This window comes from Triticum urartu, chromosome 1A, assembly GCF_056163025.1.
Source record: "Triticum urartu cultivar PI428250 chromosome 1A, HENAU_Tu73, whole genome shotgun sequence".
In the NCBI taxonomy this organism is placed as follows: domain Eukaryota; kingdom Viridiplantae; phylum Streptophyta; class Magnoliopsida; order Poales; family Poaceae; genus Triticum; species Triticum urartu.
The window spans coordinates 23,715,923-23,738,275 of NC_141873.1; the positions used below are offsets into that span (position 1 = coordinate 23,715,923).

The following is a 22,353-nucleotide window of genomic DNA, read 5'->3' on the forward strand; positions in this document are numbered from 1 at the left end:
TTCATTTATTTTACGAGATTATCCTTCGTTAAGATGACCACTTTATAGAGGAACCAATCAAAAAAACTTGAGCAGAACTTTAGTTTTTCAAATGTGTTTTCTACAAGAAGTCCAGCGTTAATAAGACCCGCACACATAGATTTAACTAAGAAAAGACAAGGAGTCAATCATGATCGTAACGAGTCTGGTTCGTCAGTTAAGTTGATCGACATGAACCGACGTACTAAATCAAACAAAGCGGTCCACTTATCTCAACTAAGGCTCGCCGAAACTAGTCACTCAACGGACTTGTCACTAATAGATATGGTATTAGCATCAACCTCCTTCCGTTGCCCAATATCATAACAGTTCAGGTATTGTAAGGCCAATGGCTCGTCTCCTAGTCAGGTATCCTACCAGAATCTCATAATACGACCATCACCCACTATAAAACCGCCTCTACGAAAAAAATGCAGTCTATACATGTTGGGGAACGTAGTAATTTCAAAATTTTCCTACGCACACGCAAGATCATGGTGATGCATAGCAACGAGAGGGGAGAGTGTGATCTACGTACCCTTGTAGACCGACAGCGGAAGCGTTAGCACAACGCGGTTGATGTAGTCGTACGTCTTCACGGCCCGACCGATCAAGCACCGAAACTACGGCACCTCCAAGTTTTAGCACACGTTCAGCTCGATGACGATCCCCGGACTCCGATCCAGCAAAGTGTCGGGGTAGAGTTCCGTCAGCACGACGGCGTGGTGACGATCTTGATGTACTACCGTCGCAGGGCTTCGCCTAAGCACCGCTACAATATTATCGAGGATTATGGTGGAAGGGGGCACCGCACACGGCTAAGAATATGATCACGTGGATCAACTTGTGTGTCTAGGGGTGCCCCATGCCCCCGTATATAAAGGAGCAAGGGGAGGAGGCCGGCAGGCCCCTATTGGTGCGCCAGGAGGAGTCCTCCTCCTAGTAGGAGTAGGACTCCTACTAGGAGGGGGAAGGAAGTGGGGAGGGAGAAGGAAAGGGGGGCGCCACCCCCCCTCTCCTAGTCCAATTCGGACCAGGGGGGAGGAGGCGCGCGGCCCACCCTGGCTGCCCCTCTCTCTCTCCACTAAGGCCCATATGGCCCATTACTTCTTCCGGTAGGGTTCCGGTAACCCTCCGGCTCTCCGATTTTCTCCGAAATCACCCGGAACACTTTCGGTGTCCGAATATAGCCGTCTAATATATCAATCTTTATGTCTCGACCATTTTGAGACTCCTCGTTATGTCCGTGATCACATCCGGGACTCCGAACTAACTTCGGTACATCAAAACTCATAAACTCATAATATAACTGTCATCGAAACCTTAAGCGTGCGGACCCTATGGGTTCGAGAACAATGTAGACATGACCGAGACACGTCTCCGGTCAATAACCAATAGCGGAACCTGGATGCTCATCTTGGCTCCTACATATTCTACGAAGATCTTTATCGGTCAGGCCGCATAACAACATACGTTGTTCCCTTTGTCATCGGTATTTTACTTGCCCGAGATTCGATCGTCGGTATCTCAATACCTAGTTCAATCTCGTTACCGGCAAGTCTCTTTACTCGTTTCATAATACATCATCTCGCAACTAACTCATTAGTTGAAATGCTTGCAAGGCTTATGTGATGTGCATTACCGAGAGGGCCCATAGATACCTCTCCAACAATCGGAGTGACAAATCCTAATCTCAAAATACGCCAACCCAACATGTACCTTTGGAGACACCTGTAGAGCTCCTTTATAATCACCCAGTTACATTGTGACGTTTGGTAGCACACAAAGTGTTCCTCCGGCAAACGGGAGTTGCATAATCTCATAGTCATAGGAACATGTATAAGTCATGAAGAAAGCAATAGCAACATACTAAACGATCGGGTGCTAAGCTAATGGAATGGGTCATGTCAATCACATCATTCTCCTAATAATGTGATCCCGTTAATCAAATGACAACACATGTCTATGGTTAGGAAACATAACCATCTCTGATTAATGAGCTAGTCAAGTAGAGGCATACTAGTGACGTTTGGTTTGTCTATGTATTCACACAAGTATTATGTTTCTTGATAATACAATTCTAGCATGAATAATAAACATTTATCATGATATAAGGAAATAAAATAATAACATTATTATTGCCTCTAGGGCATATTTCCTTCAGTCTCCCACTTGCACTAGAGTCAATAATCTAGATTACACAGTAATGATTCTAACATCCATGGAGCTTTGGTGCTGATCATGTTTTGCTTGTGGAAGAGGCTTAGTCAACGGGTCTGCTACATTCAGATACGTATGTATCTTGCAAATCTCTATGTCTCCCATCTGGACTAGATCCCGGATGGAATTGAAGTGTCTCTTGATGTGCTTGGTTCTCTTGTGAAATCTGGATTCCTTTGCCAAGGCAATTGCACCAGTATTGTCACAAAAGATTTTCATTGGACCCGATGCACTAGGTATGACTCCTAGATCGGATATGAACTCCTTCATCCAGACTCCTTCGTTTGCTGCTTCCAAAGCAGCTATGTACTCCGCTTCACATGTAGATCCCGCCACAACGCTTTGTTTAGAACTGCACCAACTGACAGCTCCACCGTTTAATTTAAACACGTATCCAGTTTGCGATTTAGAATCGTCCGGATCAGTGTCAAAGCTTGCATCAACGTAACCATTTACGATGAGCTCTTTGTCACCTCCATATATGAGAAACATATCCTTAGTCCTTTTCAGGTATTTCAGGATGTTCTTGACCGCTGTCCAGTGATCCACTCCTGGATTACTTTGGTACCTGCCTGCTAGACTTATAGCAAGACACACATCAGGTCTGGTACACAGCATTGCATACATGATAGAGCCTATGGTTGAATCATAGGGAACATCTTTCATTTTCTCTCTATCTTCTGCATTGGTCGGGCATTGAGTCTTACTCAATTTCACACCTTGTAACACAGGCAAGAATCCTTTCTTTGCTTGATCCATTTTGAACTTTTTCAAAACTTTGTCAAGGTATGTGCTTTGTGAAAGTCCAATTAAGCGTCTTGATCTGTCTCTATAGATCTTAATGCCCAATATGTAAGCAGCTTCACCGAGGTCTTTCATTGAAAAACTCTTATTCAAGTATCCCTTTATGCTATCCAGAAATTCTATATCATTTCTGATTAGTAATATGTCATCTACATATAATATCAGAAATGCTACAGAGCTCCCACTCACTTTCTTGTAAATACAGGGTTCTCCAAAAGTCTGTACAAAACCAAATGCTTTGATCACACTATCAAAGCGTTTATTCCAACTCCGAGAAGCTTGCACCAGTCCATAAATGGATCGCTGGAGCTTGCACACTTTGTTAGCTCCCTTTGGATCGACAAAACCTTCCGGTTGCATCATATACAACTCTTCTTGCAGAAATCCATTCAGGAATGCAGTTTTGACATCCATCTGCCAAATTTCATAATCATAAAATGCGGCAATTGCTAACATGATTCGGACAGACTTAAGCATCGCTACGGGTGAGAAGGTCTCATCGTAGTCAATCCCTTGAACTTGTCGAAAACCTTTTGCGACAAGTCGAGCTTTGTAGACAGTAACATTACCATCAGCGTCAGTCTTCTTCTTAAAGATCCATTTATTCTCAATTGCTTGCCAATCATTGGGCAAGTCAACCAAAGTCCATACTTTGTTCTCATACATGGATCCCATCTCAGATTTCATGGCTTCAAGCCATTTTGCGGAATCTGGGCTCACCATCGCTTCTCCATAGTTCGTAGGTTCATCATGATCTAGTAGCATGACTTCCAGAACAGGATTACCGTACCACTCTGGTGCGGATCTTACTCTGGTTGATCTACGAGGTTCAGTAGTATCTTGTTCTGAAGCTTCATGATCATCATCATTAGCTTCCTCACTAATTGGTGTAGGTGTCACACAAACTAGTTTCTGTGATGTACTACTTTCCAATAATGGAGCAGGTACAGTTACCTCATCAAGTTCTACTTTCCTCCCACTCACTTCTTTCGAGAGAAACTCCTTCTCTAGAAAGTTTACGAATTTAGCAACAAAAGTTTTGCCTTCGGATCTGTGATAGAAGGTGTATCCAATAGTTTCCTTTGGATATCCTATGAAGACACATTTCTTCGATTTGGTTTCGAGCTTATCAGGTTGAAGCTTTTTCACATAAGCATCGCAACCCCAAACTTTCAGAAACGACAACTTTGGTTTCTTGCCAAACCATAGTTCATAAGGCGTCGTCTCAACGGATTTTGATGGTGCCCTATTTAACATGAATGCGGCCGTCTCTAGAGCATAACCCCAAAACGATAGCGGTAAATCAGTAAGAGACATCATAGATCGCACCATATCTAGTAAAGTACGATTACGACGTTCGGACACACCATTACGCTGTGGTGTTCCGGGTGGCGTGAGTTGCGAAACTATTCCGCATTGTTTCAAATGTACACCAAACTCGTAACTTAAATATTCTCCTCCACGATCAGATCGCAGGAATTTTACGATGATTTTCAACATCACTCTGAAATTCTTTGAACTTTTCAAATGTTTCAGACTTATGTTTCATTAAGTAGATATACCCATATCTTCTTAAGTCATCCGTGAAGGTGAGAAAATAACGATATCCGCCACGAGCCTCAACATTCATCGAACCACATACATATGTATGTATGATTTCCAAATCTGTTGCTCTCTCCATAGTACCGGAGAACGGTGTTTTTGTCATCTTACCCATAAGGCACGGTTCGCAAGTACCAAGTGATTCATAATCAAGTGGTTCCAAAAGCCCATCAGTATGGAGTTTCTTCATGCGCTTTACACCGATATGACCCAAACGGCAGTGCCACAAATAAGTTGCACTATCATTATCAACTCTGCATCTTTTGGTTTCAACATTATGAATATGTGTGTCACTACTATCGAGATTTAATAAGAATAAACCACTCTTTAAGGGTGCATGACCATAAAAGATATTACTCATATAAATAGAACAACCATTATTCTCTAATTTAAATGAATAACCATCTCGCATCAAACAAGATCCAGATATAATGTTCATGCTTAACGCTGGCACCAAATAATAATTATTTAGGTCTAATACTAATCCCGAAGGTAGATGTAGAGGTAGCGTGCCGGCCGCGATCACATCGACTTTGGAACCATTTCCCACGCGCATCGTCACCTCGTCCTTAGCCAATCTTCGCTTAATCTGTAGTCCCTGTTTCGAGTTGCAAATGTTAGCAACAGAACCAGTATCAAATACCCAGGTGCTACTGCGAGCATTAGTAAGGTACACATCAATAACATGTATATCACATATACCTTTGTTCGCATTGCCATCCTTCTTATCCGCCAAATACTTGGGGCAGTTCCGCTTCTAGTGACCAGTCTGCTTGCAGTAGAAGCACTCAGTTTCAGGCTTAGGTCCAGGTTTCGGTTTCTTCTCTTGAGTAGCAACTTGCTTGCTATTCTTTTTGAAGTTCCCCTTCTTCTTCCCTTTGCCCTTTTTCTTGAAACTAGTGGTCTTATTGACCATCAACACTTGATGCTCCTTGATTTCTACCTCCGCAGCTTTCAGCATTGCGAAGAGCTCGGGAATAGTCTTATCATCCCTTGCATATTATAGTTCATCACGAAGCTCTTGTAGCTTGGTGGAAGTGATTGGAGAATTCTGTCAATGACGCAATCATCTAGAAGATTAAATCCCAATTGAATCAAGTGATTATTATACCCAAATATTTTGAGTATATGCTCACTGACAGAACTGTTCTCCTCCATCTTGCAGCTATAGAACTTATTGGAGACTTCATATCTCTCAATCTGGGCATTTGCTTGAAATATTAACTTCAACTCCTGGAACATCTCATATGCTCCATGACGTTCAAAACGTTGTTGAAGTCCCGATTCTAAGCCGTAAAGCATGGCACACTGAACTATCGAGTAGTCATCAGCTCCGCTCTGCCAGACGTTCATAACATCTGGTGTTGCTCCAGCAGCAGGCCTGGCACCCAGCGGTTCTTCCAGGACGTAATTCTTCTGTGCAGCAATGAGGATAATCCTCAAGTTACGGACCCAGTCCGTGTAATTGCTACCATCATCTTTCAACTTTGCTTTCTCAAGGAACGCATTAAAATTCAACGGAACAACAGCACGGGCCATCTATCTACAATCAAACATAAACAAGCAAGATACTATCAGGTACTAAGTTCATGATAAATTTAGGTTCAATTAATCATATTACTAAAGAACTCCCACTTAGATAGACATCCCTCTAATCCTCTAAGTGATTACGTGATCCAAATCAACTAAACCATGTCCGATCATCACGTGAGATGGAGTAGTTTCATTGGTGAACATCGCTATGTTGATCATATCTACTATATGATTCACGCTCGACCTTTCGGTCTCCATATTCCGAGGCCATATCTGTATATGCTTGGCTCGTCAAGTATAACCTGAGTATTCTGCGTGTGCAACTGTTTTGCACCCGTTGTATTTGAACGTAGAGCCTATCACACCCGATCATCACGTGGTGCTCAGCACGAAGAACTTTCGCAACGGTGCATACTCAGGGAGAACACTTCTTGATAATTAGTGAGAGATCATCTTAAAATGCTACCGTCAATCAAAGCAAGATAAGATGCATAAAATATAAACATCACATGCAATCAATATAAGTGATATGATATGGCCATCATCATCTTGTGCTTGTGATCTCCATCTTCAAAGCACTGTCGTGATCACCATCGTCACCGGCGCGACACCTTGATCACCATCGTAGCATCGTTGTCGTCTCGCCAATCTTATGCTTCCACGACTATCGCTATCACTTAGTGATAAAGTAAAGCATTACAGCGCAATTGCATTGCATACAATAAAGCGACAACCATATGGCTCCTGCCAGTTGCTGATAACTTGGTTACAAAACATGATCATCTCATACAATAAAATTTAGCATCATGTCTTGACCATATCACATCACAACATGCCCTACAAAAACAAGTTAGACGTCCTCTACTTTGTTGTTGCAAGTTTTACGTGGCTGCTATGGGCTTAAGAAAGAACCAATCTTACCTACGCATCAAAACCACAACGATAGTTTGTCAAGTTGGTGTTGTTTTAACCTTCGCAAGGACCGGGCGTAGCCACACTTGGTTCAACTAAAGTTGGAGAAACTGTCACCCGCTAGCCACCTTTGCGCAAAGCACGTCGGGAGAACCGGTCTCGCGTAAGCGTACACGTAATGTCGGTCCGGGCCGCTTCGTCCAACAATACCGCCGAACCAAAGTATGACATGCTGGTAAGCAGTATGACTTATATCGCCCACAACTCACTTGTGTTCTACTCATGCATATAACATCAACGCATAAAACCAGGCTCGGATGCCACTGTTGGGGAACGTAGTAATTTCAAAATTTTCCTACGCACACGCAAGATCATGGTGATGCATAGCAATGAGAGGGGAGAGTGTGATCTATGTACCCTTATAGACCGATAGCGGAAGCATTAGCACAACGCGGTTGATGTAGTCATACGTCTTCACGGCCCGACCGACCAAGCACCGAAACTACGGCACCTCCGAGTTTTAGCACACGTTCAGCTCGATGACGATCCCCGGACTCCGATCCAGCAAAGTGTCGGGGTAGAGTTCCGTCAGCACGACGGCGTGGTGACGATCTTGATGTACTACCGTCGCAGGGCTTCGCCTAAGCACCGCTACAATATTATCGAGGATTATGGTGGAAGGGGGCACCGCACACGGCTAAGAATATGATCACGTGGATCAACTTGTGTGTCTAGGGGTGCCTCCTGCCCCCGTATATAAAGGAGCAAGGGGAGGAGGCCGGCCGGCCCCTATTGGCGCGCCAGGAGGAGTCCTCCTCCTAGTAGGAGTAGGACTCCTACTAGGAGGGGGAAGGAAGTGGGGAGGGAGAAGGAAAGGGGGGCGCCACCCCCCCTCTCCTAGTCCAATTCGGACCAGGGGGAGGAGGCGCGCGGCCCACCCTGGCTGCCCCTCTCTCTCTCCACTAAGGCCCATATGGCCCATTACTTCTCCCGGAAGGGTTCCGGTAACCCTCCGGCTCTCCAGTTTTCTCTGAAATCACCCGGAACACTTCCGATGTCCGAATATAGCCGTCTAATATATCAATCTTTATGTCTCGACCATTTCGAGACTCCTCGTTATGTCCGTGATCACATCCGGGACTCCGAACTAACTTCGGTACATCAAAACTCATAAACTCATAATATAACCGTCATCAAAACCTTAAGCGTGCGGACCCTACGGGTTCGAGAACAATGTAGACATGGCCGAGACACGTCTCCGGTCAATAACCAATAGCGGAACCTGGATGCTCATATTGGCTCCTACATATTCTACGAAGATCTTTATCGGTCAGACCGCATAACAACATACGTTGTTCCATTTGTCATCGGTATTTTACTTGCCCGAGATTCGATCGTCGGTATCTCAATACCTAGTTCAATCTCGTCACCGGCAAGTCTCTTTACTCGTTTCGTAATACATCATCTCGCAACTAACTCATTAGTTGAAATGCTTGCAAGGCTTATGTGATGTGCATTACCGAGAGGGCCCAGAGATACCTCTCCAACAATCGGAGTGACAAATCCTAATCTCGAAATACGCCAACCCAAAATGTACCTTTGGAGACACCTGTACAGCTCCTTTATAATCACCCAGTTACGTTGTAACGTTTGGTAGCACACAAAGTGTTCCTCCGGCAAACGGGAGTTGCATAATCTCATAGTCATAGGAACATGTATAAGTCATGAAGAAAGCAATAGCAACATACTAAACGATCGGGTGCTAAGCTAATGGAATGGGTCATGTCAATCACATCATCCTCCTAATAATGTGATCCCGTTAATCAAATGGCAACACATGTCTGTGGTTAGGAAATATAACCATCTTTGATTAATGAGCTAGTCAAGTAGAGGCATACTAGTGACGTTTGGTTTGTCTATGTATTCACACAAGTATTATGTTTCCGGATAATACAATTCTAGCATGAATAATAAACATTTATTATGATATAAGGAAATAAAATAATAACATTATTATTGTCTCTAGGGCATATTTTCTTCAATACATTCATCAAGACCTTCCAAAATGGTGAGTTCAACATCTGTGCCGTTACTCAAGATGATGTCTTGGAGTGGAGGTATTTATTGTGTAGCAACTCTTGCCACACCACCTCCTTCACTGTAAGTAACATATATAGCCATTTGCTAAGAATATCCCACCCCCTTGGTCTTTTGTCCTAGAAAGAATATCCCAGGTCTCCAAGCGATATTTCCTTCTATATTCATTGCACTGCCGGAAGAATTTGGATTAGTAGTAATCCAGTCTTTTGTGTGCATCTTTTGATACTTTAAAAAATTAGAGCATCAATATATTTAGGTTGGTGAGCACAGAGTTGACTAGGAGCAGACATCCTCCATAGGTCATAAGTTTTGTTTTTTCAAAGAACTGAGCTATTTTTCAAACCAGTCTTACTGTTCACTAGTAGGGCAGAAGTGCGGCGTGATGCCGCTCCCGTGGAAGTTCCCGCTGTTGGTATTATTTTTTCAACCACTTAATACTGGTACATGTCATGAATCACAAACACATAAGACACCAAAAGCCTAAAAAATCAAGATCTTTAATGGCAAAGACCATTATGAACGCTCGTCGATGCTTTTGGTTCTTCCAGATTCTGCATACAAATCTTGAACAGTTGGACATCGGACAATCGATTGGACAGTACAAACTATTAACAAGAATACAAAAATATTCAGATAATTTCTTATTGCTTAGTCAAACCTAAACCCCAACTATAGCAAGGTTCAGGGTACGGTGGCAGAGTTTAAAATTCAAATGCAAGGTAAACACAACACCACAAGATACAAACCTATCTCGGGTCCAAGGCTCAAGAGCCACAGATGCACACGATACAAACCCGAAGGGGGCCTTGGCTAATAAGACGAAACACACACGCACAAACACTAAACCGAGAAAGACCACAATAGCGACGACGAACATCAGCCTCCATCTCTATGACGCTCCTCCTTGTGTCAAAGAATGAAGGCGAAGTTGTCGAATGAGAGGAGCATCAAGGATCTGACGATGAAGATCCCTTGGTCGGAGGCCTTGTGTTCGATGAAGATCCCTATACAATAAGAGCTTTGTTAATTACAAATTTCCAATGGCCCACGCAAATGCAGAAAATCCGACCCAAGTCAGCCAAAAGTTTGGCAAGTTCGTTCCTCAAAATGAAGGTCGCAGAGTGCATCTATTAGAGCTACTTATCAGTACATACCTTGATCTGCGCCCGCCGAGTCTGGAACCAGTATTGGATCTGATGGACCTCCATGCCGGTTTCGCGGCTGAGATTTGCGACCTGAGTCTGGTCGGGGTGGGGACATTTCTTGAACGCCCTGCGACACCGGCGGCAATGAGATTACAAACAGAAAGAAACTTAAGGCTGAAAGAGATGTAGTGTATGATTAGAGGTGCATACTCCTCGAGCACCAGAATCTGGCGCGGCGCGCGGCGGTGGCCGTCCATGGCTACCTGCAGGTACCAACCTCTCTCAAGCTCATGCTGGCCGGAGGAGAGGACTGGAGGAGGAGGAGGACGGAAGAGAGATCTTGCTGCTTGGCTGTGTGACCTCCAGCTCGCCGTCGTTCCTACTTATATGCGCCGGACTGGTAACGCCAACGCCACTCAGTCATACGCCAGCCCTGCCAATCTTGTTTCCATATGCTGTTTTTCGCACCGAAGTGAAACTGCCAGTTTGACTGCGCTCCTCTGCTGCTCATCGACCTCTCTCTCCTCCTCCTCCCAGCTTTCTCTGTTCGTCCATATCCTTTCTCGCTCGCGCAAACAGCTAGAGCCATTTAAGGCCAAACCTCCTACTCGCTGTCCTCCTACTTTGCGCAGGCTACTCCAAAGCTAGCCTGGATACATACATACTCATAACCTAGTAGTGTATAATATTTCCTGACCTAATAACCATGCTTATCTATCTATCTTTTTTTAGGAAATCTTTCTATCTTTCTTATATTTACCAATTGGATGCACCTTTCAAGCCGTCTCCTTAATCTACATCATTAGAATTAATTATACAGTTGGATTGTAAAATTTACAGCTAGGATAAAAAAGCCGTCTCCCTAATCCACATCATTAGAATTAATTATATTGTTGGATTGTAAATTTTACGAACAGGATAGAAAATGAAAAATTACGTAACATAGACTGTCCGTACAATACAAAATAGCATCTGCCACGTCTACCATCAATGGAAAAAAACGAGAAAGCCTCCACCCATAAAAACCCCACCGATATAAATAAAAAAGGGAAAAAATATTTAGAAGGTGGTTTACATATATGTTCACAGTTTGTTCGACATGCATAGGCAATGTGAATATATCTGCAAAATTGAGTTGAAAAACTTCCCATGCGTGCGCATGAACTCCAAGGAGAGCCAAAATTGTAGTATGGATCGTCCTCCACTAACTTGACATCGTGATAGATTAACTTGGGGGAAACAACATTTTATTTTGTTTTGAAAAATATGAAAATTTACATGCATGTAAAATACACGCACACATGTGTGCGCTTATACATGCGAGGAAATACGATAAGTTTCAACCCGAGATAAATAAAGATATAAATAAAAAGTTAAGTTATTGTGCACTAAACCGACACTAGGTACAGTATGGTATACGTGACAAGCTGTAAAAATGTATTTAGACTACAATAATTACATACATAAAGTATCATATTATTTTCTTTGAGTAAAAATTATCACACAAATTTATCAAATTTTACATATGCATTCCCTATGTGACCTCTAGATGCGTGGATTTTTACCCATTTTATAGAACTTATAAATCTATTGTCGTACTAAATTGAATATAGTGACCGAGTTGAAATTGATTTGATGTTGAGAACAAGTTGACGATAAAGGGTTCCCCCCCCCCCCCCCGCCCCCCGCTTTATATTATAAAGCAAACACCCGATACATCCAGCTCGCAGGGGCAGCAGCACAGATAAGCCCAAAAGAAAAACAAGAAGAAGAAAGACAAATAAATGCCAACACGGGCAGATCAACGAAGAAAGGAAGACCGGCAACCGCTGCACCCTTCGAAGAAGTACCACCACCCTCCCAGCATCCCGAAGCACCGCGCCCCAATCAACACCTTCAAGAAGGAATGCGACGATGCTGCCACTGTTGCCCGAACAAGTTCTAGGGTTTCCCTCGGTACGCAAGGGATAGTGGGGAAGGGGTATACCGCTGCCCCTCACGAAGGTCCGACGACGCCCGCAGGCGTCATCGCATCAGTGCTGGCCAGGCAGACAGGGGTTTCTCCCGAACCACAACACCACCACCACCCCAGGCATTTCGCAATGCACCACCCCCTCAGCCACCCACCAGCTTGTGCCACCATGAATACCGGATAGCCCCCACCACCTCACTGGAGCTGTCAACATGAGATATGGAGAGGAAGAGAAGGCAGCAGCCACGGGAGCAACCACAACTCGACCGGAGGGAGGGGACAGCCTCCATTGCCACAGCGGAGCTGACCGGATGCGGCGACGAGGACCTGCCGGGCCTCAACTGCCCGGTTGGGCCCACGTGGACCCGGACAGTCCTGTCACCACGCTGCAGCTCGCCGACCAACAAAGTCCTCACCGCCTGAGACCATCGCCACCACGCCACCACCAAGGAACGTCGCCGCCGAACGCCAAGCCATCGGCCCGCCCCAACCCAGATGGGCCCAAATGGGCCCAGATTTGGCTGCGCGGGCACCGCCGGCCATCGCGCCACCCCACGGCCAACAGCCGCACCGCGGCGTCGAGAGCCACCGGGCCCGCGGCACCACCACCGACGGGCCGCACCGATGATGGCTGAGGAGCACCGCCGCCAGCCGCCACCCTTTGAGCAGGAGGGAGCCACGCGCAGGGAAAGGCAGGCCCGCCACCGCCAGCACCACGCGGCAAAGGCCCGGCGGCGCTCGCTGGCGGCGGCGGGAGGAGGCAGGGGCGAGGCAGGAGAGCTAGATAGGAGCGGGGAAGAGGCCCCCGGTCGCCTCGCTCGGGGAGGCGATGCGGGGGTACGGGGAAGGGAGGGGAGGGGGAGGGGTAGGGGAGCGGCCTCCGGCTAGCGGCGGCAACGGGCTCCGGCAGCGGCGAGGGAACCCTAGGAGCGGGGCATTCGCGAGAACTCCTTTTCAAATTCTTCGTCCAGCAGTACTTGTAGCCCTGAGAACAAGCTAATGTGTGAGAATGATTATATAGTACTCTGAACTGAACAAAATAACTTATGTTTTAGAAGAGAAAACAATAGCTTATGTGTCACTTCATGTTTGATTTGGGCATCCCTAAAGGAAGTTCTCTGTACACACTCTACGTTTATGCAAACTCAGTGCTAATGTTAACATAGTCAACAGGAAAGATCCAACTATACTGAGTTTATGAAAATTTCATGTAATGTGTTGGTTGGCAAATTTTAACAACATGAAATAATCATGGTCTATGATGAATTAATGCCTGAACAATCAGACTCATTAGTGTTACTAAATAATGCTCAAATTTTTAGAATCCTCAAATTCTAAAAGGAAATAAAGTTATGCTCAAATTTCAGTTTTTTTTGAATTTTTGTTAAATCTGGTCAAACTACTTATTCAAAAAGTATTAGTGTTACTAAATAATTATTCAATAATATTAGTGTTACTAAATAATTATTTCAGTTTTTTTGAATTATGGTCAACTATGGTCAAACTATGGTCAAACTGTGCTCAAACTACTTATTCAAGAAATATTAGTGTTACTAAATAATTATTGATTTTTAGAATAATAGTTTCAAACTCAAACAGTGAAATGTGTGACTTCATGCTCAAGCTAAATTCCTGAGGGTTAATAGGATTGACATCTTACTATTGTCAGGAAAACAACAAGTGCAGACTTAGAAACGAGGGAGAATAGAACCCAGAAGTTAAGCGTGCTCAGGCTGGAGTAGTGAGAGAATGGGTGACCGTTCAGGAAGTTAGATGATTTGGAATGATGAGGGGTGATTAGAGATTAGAGGTTAAAATAATTCAAAATTTTGAAATTCAAAAAAATTTCAAAAAAAATCATAAAATTTTCTTTAGTGCCGGTTGGTGTTACCAACCGGGACTAAAGGTGGACCTCCAGGCAGCGGCCACGTGGAGGGCCTTTAGTCCCGGTTCCAGTTAGAACCGGGACTAAAGGGGGAGGCTTTAGTACCGACCCTTTAGTCCCGGTTCCAGAACCGGGACTAAAAGGCCCTTATGAACCGGGACTAAAGGCCATTTTTCTACTAGTGTACAGGGGCGTAGCTACGTACAGCTACCCGGTGTCACTGGCACCGGGTGCAATTTGCACTTGCTTAATATAATTCATTGTTTTAGTGTGTAGGTCATTGATTGTTTAACATATAGGCATGTGTTCTTCTATGTGGACACCGGGTAATTTTCTGTCTGGTTCCGCCCCTGCATGTGGAGGCTGGATGAAGAGAACTGCAAGATGTATGGGCAATTGAGGAAGTAGTTCACTTTCCATTGCTTCTTCAGTGTATTTGGTTAGGGTTTTAGTGTGTGTAGACTATGGAATAATGAAGTGAAGTCCATAGCGATATGCTTATTTTATTCCACAATTCGAAGCATAATGATACCCTGATGGTTAATTGAACACTGTAATTAGAAAAAAAAGGAGAAATATAAACTCCAGGAAATATCATATATTTTTATTATACTTATCACTAAGAATGAAGTTACATATAGGACAATGAGTTATATCTCGAGTGGCTACACAAATTATATATATATATATATTGCATTTGTTTCAAAATGTAATCTACTTTTTTGACAGTTACATAACAAGCTAATGTGTGTTAAATAAACAACCTTCGTGACATTATAGATTTGTTTTCATATTGTTCATTCATCCAATATTTTGCACACAAAAAGTGTATCCGCTCACTACAGACAACAAATGTTCACTAAAAGTTTTTAAACTAGTACCATTTGGAAAACTTGCCCGTGCAGATGCACGGGTTGATGACTAGTCTATACTAATTAGAGACTCCCTAAAAATTCCCATGTTAAATAGTAATTAGGAATCGTTCATCTTGTGGGCCCAAATTATCGCGGTGTAGATCTTCTTAATCTTTCCCACGTTAGTGCAATTAGGAACGGTTCATATTGTGGGACACAATTATTATGATGTAGATCTTTCAGTGGCATCAATGTATCAATGCAGATCCAAAGTGCGGCTTTAATTCTGGCCAATGCATCAATGAAGTGCATGGTATGGTGTACTAAACACTTCTGTGGAGGATTACTATATATATTTCTTAACCCTTTTCATGCTCTTTAAAAACCATATTTCAACCTACATCTAGGAACTAGTGTCTCTTCTAATTTGGTTGGAAAGTGGATAAGTCATTTTGGAGCATTAATTACTTGGATTGTTAAATCTACTTTTATACATATCACAAAAGCAACACACACACACGCACACACACACACAGACATTTGTATATATATTCTTTTGTTAATTTCGATCTTGTGTGCCATTAGTTGCTTTGGGACTTTTAGTCGTTTTGTTCAGGAGATAATTTAGAACAACTTTAGATGTTTTAGCCTTTTAGGACTAAGTGGTTGCCAAGTGGTAAGAAGGCATTGTCTATTATTGTCCCTTTCTTTGGGCCAGTGGTGGTGCCAGGGCCAGGGCTGCACAACTGTGTGGTGAAGTGCTTTATTTTCTTTGAAATTTGCATTGCTCTCTAGGTTTTTATATGAAATTTCACTTCTGTGGACTAGTAACTTTTAGGATCAACTAGCCCCATAGTTTAAACGGGGCACTGCCACGCCCATCAGATAGTCATATATACACAGTAAATGGCCATGTGATTCCGCATATGAAAACTAGTAATAGTCTTGTTTGGGTCTTGGAAGGAACTGTTTGCTGTTTGGACTTGTCTCTTGGATTCTAATCATCATTCAGTATAAGACCGTTTATTCAATGTTGTTTTTCTAATAGTTATTGTTAATTGATAGTACATGATGTTGAAAATGCTTTCATTTTTTAGATCACTTGTGCCATGGATTGACCATATCTTGAACTTGTATCTGGTGTCAGATGTCAGCCATTTGCTTTCTAAATTTATATAAGTATAATTTTACCTTTCACATCTATACTTGGAATAGCAATGCCAATTTGAACATATATGGAACTATCTAAATAGTCTACATGCACAAGGTAGCTTTTACTACATATAAGAGAGTTCCTCTCTTCAACAATCATGTCTTACATGAATTATGCAATAATGTCAATAGTTGGTGATAAATGAGCCAATTCATTATCATCGTCATGTTATAATGATTAAGTTGGATCATTTAAGCACCTGTATGTGTGTCTTCCTATTGCTATTTCTTTATGAGTTTCCATTGGCTAAATAAAATTCATGGTAAGCACCAATGTGTTTTCCTCCTGTGAGGGTAAACACTGGTAATAGTCGTTTTTTAACATGAACACCGACTTAGTCGTCAGGAAACTCAATAGAAAAAACAGAAACACTTGAAGTACTGTAAATAACCTTGGGGTTATTGGCAGAGGCTTCAAATGTGGTAATGTCAGGGTTTAGATTGCAACGGATTGTTGAAATATGATTCATCTAGATATAAAGTTTTGAGATCGCTAAGATATGCCTGGCACGTCGTACAAGATGTTTCTACTCTATTTTCATGTTGCCTTAGTGGTCAATACTCATGTGTTGATGTCTATACAAGTAGCTATATAAAAGTCTCCATTGTTTGCTCTTTGCCATGATGACGGTCTTTGCATGTTTTTGTGCATGTGTGAAATACTGTCTTTTATGTAACTTCATGTGTCATTCTGCTAGCATTATATGCCTCTTACATGAGTGTAGCTTTCTGTTTATATATCAGGTATTCAGTTGTACTAACATTTCAATCTGGTAGTCTAGTTTAGATTAGAGCCTAAAGTTTGACAAGGATTAAGGCACCAAAAGTGGATTGACACCTCGAAGAAGTGAATGATGTTCAAGACATGGTATGAAGATACTGTCGCAACTAGGATTCTATGAGGTAAGGCTGCTGAGGGTGGGGATTAATCTCCTAGGACTTGACATAACTATTTGTAGCTGCTACACCTAATAGTTCACGTATGATGATGTTTAACATTGGAGTGGTTTAGGATATGTTTGATCTATGCCCCCTTCAAGGTGTTTTATAAAAAAAATAGTTCAATACATAAATCAAGGAAAAAAACGGAAAGAAAAACTAACACTACTAGGAAAAGTCCTGCTAGTGGCGCACCTGTTTTTCCTACTAATGGCGCACCATAGGTGCGCCACTAGCATCACGCCATTAGAATTTTTTACTAATGGCGCACCACGCAGTGCGCCATTAGTATATCCTACGGTGCGCCATTAGTATGCCTCCCAGGGGCCATATTTAGCCATGTGCTCTGGCTTACTAATGACGCACTAGTTGATGATGCGCCACTAGTGTGCTCTGGCTTACTAATGGCGCACTAGTTGGTGGTGTGCCACTAGTATTAATATTAGGGATTTTTTTTTCTTTTCTAATATTTGCACAGGTTACAAAATATATTACTGGATAGAATATAGACAGCACCACACAGCAACAACAGGTTCATCGAATACAATAGAAGATTAGTCTCCGAATACAATTCATCATATTAGTCTCCGAATTCAAAAGACCGAACAGAGATAGAACATTACAAGTCTCGAGACCGCGAGTAGCGAGTTTGTCGAAAGTAATACTAATCCTAACAAGTCCTACTAATCATCATCATACAACTTCTACTCGTTATTAATAACAGGTCATACGATCATCATCTTGATAGTCATCGAACCAACCCTACTTAATTGTTCTTAGCACATGATCATCAACATTAGGCAGGACCTAAATACCCATTTAAGGTAAAATAGCATAAAACAATATAGACCTTAACTCTCCATTATGGAGAATGAAGATCATCATGTCTCCAATTCTTGCGCTTCGCTTCCTTTTGCTTTCAAGAACCTCCTTCCAACTGTCCATATATTTTTTCCATTCCTTGATTTTCATGTCTCCACTTCTTTTAGAAATCTGGTATGGACAGTTGAGATTCGTAGGATGACCTGGATGTATGTTCAAAACACGAAGGCTGCCATTCTGATACATCAAATGAGGCACACAATCCTCTGGGATTCTCTGTTGAAAAACATAGTAATAACTTCATAGTTAGCAATGATGTACTAGTTTTAGAAGTATACAAAAGATGGACGAACGTCGTAATAGTAGAAAATCTTACCAGGGTATCTCCATGGTAGTTATCGTAGTTCAACACGTGCACTACTGGCACGTATTGACCATAATGTTGAGGAGTTTTACAATAGATATTGTAATTCTCAAGATCAGTACAAAATCCGACTAGATGATTCTTCTCCTGATAAGTTAACTCAGAGCCATCAGTGTAGTGGGCTTTGTCTACCATGTTACGCACATTGTTTGAACAATCAAAATAAGCTGTCAATAGAAATAAGCTGTCAACTATTTTGAAATGAACAATACAAATTAGTTAATAATTAAGTATGTTTGAGAAACTCACATAGCGGTAGAACTGGAGGTGTATCAACAAGGACCCAAATGTCCATATTGTCTTGGTCGATGTCAGGATCAACAAGATCCATGGTGACAAGCATACCCTCATCAAAACCATATATCTTGCAAAATGCTTCCCAATTTTTGCAACCAAAATGGGTTACGCTCCCAGAATTACACAGATTTACTTCAAAATCCACATCATAATGAGTCCTTAGGTGAATTTTCTTTGTTTCATAATTTTCATGGTCTTCAAAATCCAAAAGCCATCCAAGACATAGCGTCTTGCATGGCATGGGATAAGCTATACTCGAATTGTAAAAGATGAAAATTACACGTTGACATAGTTGAAGTCATGCGTAATTATGAAAAAAAAACACTTGTCGTCGTTGCGTACCATTTCAATTTCGAAGGTCTCCTCGAGCTTAATGCTGAAGCGCTGATCATCGTCCCGGTGAGGCCTGTCGCACAAACCTCGATCGTCGTGGCACCAGCCGCACTCCCCGGGAGACTTTCGTCGTCCAATGACGACATTTCCTACGTTCATAATTCAAAACTACATCATCTCTGTTGGGTCCAATAAGATAATCCACAGTGTGGTGAAAACACGCCCTTCAAACTAGTTTGAGCAATTGGTGAATGGAGATGGTCTAAGATTTTCAGTAGTAAGAAGTGAAGTGGTAATTTTGAGAGCAAATGGTTAGGATGAGTGGTTCCTCTTTCCTGTTTAGCTTTACAATAGAATATTGTCAGTCATGCACACTTGTGCATTTTCAGCCAGGCCCAGTGGAGTTGGCCTAAAAACATTTCTTTATTTAAGCCTGCTACATCCATCTCAAGTATTTATGGTCAAGGGTTAGTAGGGCCATCCAAATAGAATATGTGGTATGGGATTTTTTACTAGGTCATCCTACCAGATTAGGGTTTATCGTTGACGAGCAACTGACATTAGAAATAACTATGAGTTGATATCACACTTCTATATGTATAACACAAGAGGCAGTTGATCCTACTTAATTAAGTACTAAGATACCCAGGCCCATGCATTTGTCGCAAGTACCCCATATGTCCTATTTTTAGCAAAGTCATGCTAAAATTCACGGAAAATTTCAGCATGACCTTTGCTGAAAATAGGACATATGGAGTACCCGAATTTGCCGGAACAGAAGTTAATCGACATTCCGACAAACTCAAGGGCCTCTCAGGGTACCTGCAAAATCATCACGACATGATGGTCGGAGACAAAACCCAGCAAACTCCTTGAGCAGAACTTTAGTTTTTCAAATGTGTTTTCTACAAGAAGTCCAGCGTTAATAAGACCCGCACACATAGATTTAACTAAGAAAAGACAAGGAGTCAATCATGATCGAAACGAGTCTGGTTCGTTAGTTAAGTTGATCGACATGAACCGACGTACTAAATCAAACAAAGCGGTCCACTTATCTCAACTAAGGCTCGCCGAAAGTAGTCACTCAACGGACTTGTCACTGATAGATATGGTATTAGCATCAACCTCCTTCCGTTGCACAATATCATAACAGTTCAGGTATTGTAAGGCCAATGGCTCGTCTCCTAGTCAGGTATCCTACCAGAATCTCATAATACGACCATCACCCACTATAAAACCGCCTCTACTAAAAAAATACATTCTATACATTCATCAAGACCTTCCAAAATGGTGAGTTCAACATCTGTGCCGTTACTCAAGATGATGTCTTGGAGTGGAAGTATTTATTGTCTAGCAACTCTTGCCACACCCCCTCCTTCACTGTAAGTAACATATATAGCCATTTGCTAAGAATATCCCACCCCCTTGGTCTTTTGTCCTAGAAAGAATATCCCAGTTCTCCAAGCGATATTTCCTTCTATATTCATTGCACTGCCGGAAGAATTTGGATTAGTAGTAATCCAGTCTTTTGTGTGCCCCTTTTGATACTTTGAAAAATTAGAGCATCAATATATTTAGGCTGGTGAGCAGAGAGTTGACTAGGAGCAGACATCCTCCATAGGTCATAAGTTTTGTTTTTTCAAAGAACTGAGCTATTTTTCAAACCAGTCTTACTGTCCACTAGTAGGGCAGAAGTGCGGCGTGATGCCGCTCCCGTGGAAGTTCCCGCTGTTGGTATTATTTTTTCAACCACCTAATACTGGTACATGTCATGAATCACAAACACATAAGACACCAAAAGCCTGAAAAATCAAAATCTTTAATGGCAAATACCATTATGAACGCTCGTCAATGCTTTTGGTTCTTCCAGATTCTGCATACAAATCTTGAACAGTTGGACATCGGACAATCGATTTGACAGTACAAACTATTAACAAGAATACAAAAATATTCAGATAATTTCTTATTGATTAGTCAAAGCTAAACCCCAACTATAGCAAGGTTCAGGGTACGGTGGCAGTTTAAAATTCAAATGCAAGGCAAACACAACACAACAAGATACAAACCTATCTGGGGTCCAAGGCTCAAGAGCCACAGATGCACACGATACAAACCCGAAGGGGGCCTTGGCTAATAAGACGAAACACACACGCACAAACACTAAACCGAGAAAGACCACAATAGCGACGACGAACATCAGCCTCCATCTCTATGACGCTCCTCCTTGTGTCAAAGAATGAAGGCAAAGTTGTCGAATGAGAGGAGCATCAAGGATCTGGCGATGAAGATCCCCTGGTCGGAGGCCTTGTGTTCAATGAAGATCCCTATACAATAAGAGCTTTGTTAATTACAAATTTCCAATGGCCCATGCAAATGCAGAAAATCCGACCCAAGTCAGCCAAAAGTTTGGCAAGTTCGTTCCTCAAAATGAAGGTCGCAGAGTGCATCTATTAGAGCTACTTATCAGTACATACCTTGATCTGCGCCCGCCGAGTCTGGAACCAATATTGGATCTGATGGACCTCCATGCCAGTTTCGCGGCTGAGATTTGCGACCTGAGTCTGGTCGGGGTGGGGACATTTCTTGAATGCCCTGCGACACCGGCGGCAATGAGATTACAAACAGAAAGAAACATAAGGCTGAAAGAGATGTAGTGTATGATTAGAGGTGCATACTCCTCGAGTCTGGTGCTGCGCACGGCGATGGCCGTCCATGGCTACCTGTAGGTACCAACCTCTCTCAAGCTCACGCTGGCCGGAGGAGAGGACTGGAGGAGAGGACTGGACGAGGAGGAGGAGGGAAGAGAGATCTTGCTGCTCGGCTGTGTGACCTCCGGCTCGCCGTCGCTCCTACTTATATGCGCCGGACCGGTAACGCCAACGCCACTCAGTCATACGCCAGCCCTGCCAATCTTGTTTCCATATGCTGTTTTTCGCACCAAAGTGAAACTGCCGGTTTGACTGCGCTCCTCTGCTGCTCATCGACCTCTCTCCTCCTCCTCCCAGCTTTCTCTGTTCGTCCATATCCTTTCTCGCTCGCGCAAACAGCTGGAGCCATTTAAGGCCAAGCCTCCTACTCGCTGTCCTCCTACTTTGCGCAGGCTACTCCAAAGCTAGCCTGGATACATACATACTCATAACCTAGTAGTGTATAATATTTCCTGACCTAATAACCATGCTTATCTATCTATTTTTTTTAGGAAATCTTTCTATCTTTCTTATATTTACCAATTGGATGCACCTTTCAAGCCGTCTCCTTAATCCACATCATTAGAATTAATT

General features: G+C 42.7%; 2 long non-coding RNA genes across 2 annotated transcripts; both read right to left on the reverse strand.

The window, feature by feature from the left end:
* Positions 1–9,801: 9,801 nt before the first annotated feature.
* LOC147988644 (uncharacterized) lies at positions 9,802–10,674 on the reverse strand. The gene is made up of 3 exons (XR_015616901.1): positions 10,545–10,674; positions 10,344–10,461; positions 9,802–10,193 (listed from the first exon to the last, which is right to left on the reverse strand). It is a non-coding gene; the product is annotated as an uncharacterized LOC147988644 (long non-coding RNA).
* Positions 10,675–21,016: 10,342 nt separating this feature from the next.
* Positions 21,017–22,065, reverse strand: LOC125533601 (uncharacterized). The gene is made up of 3 exons (XR_015616921.1): positions 21,748–22,065; positions 21,547–21,664; positions 21,017–21,396 (listed from the first exon to the last, which is right to left on the reverse strand). It is a non-coding gene; the product is annotated as an uncharacterized LOC125533601 (long non-coding RNA).
* Positions 22,066–22,353: the final 288 nt, after the last annotated feature.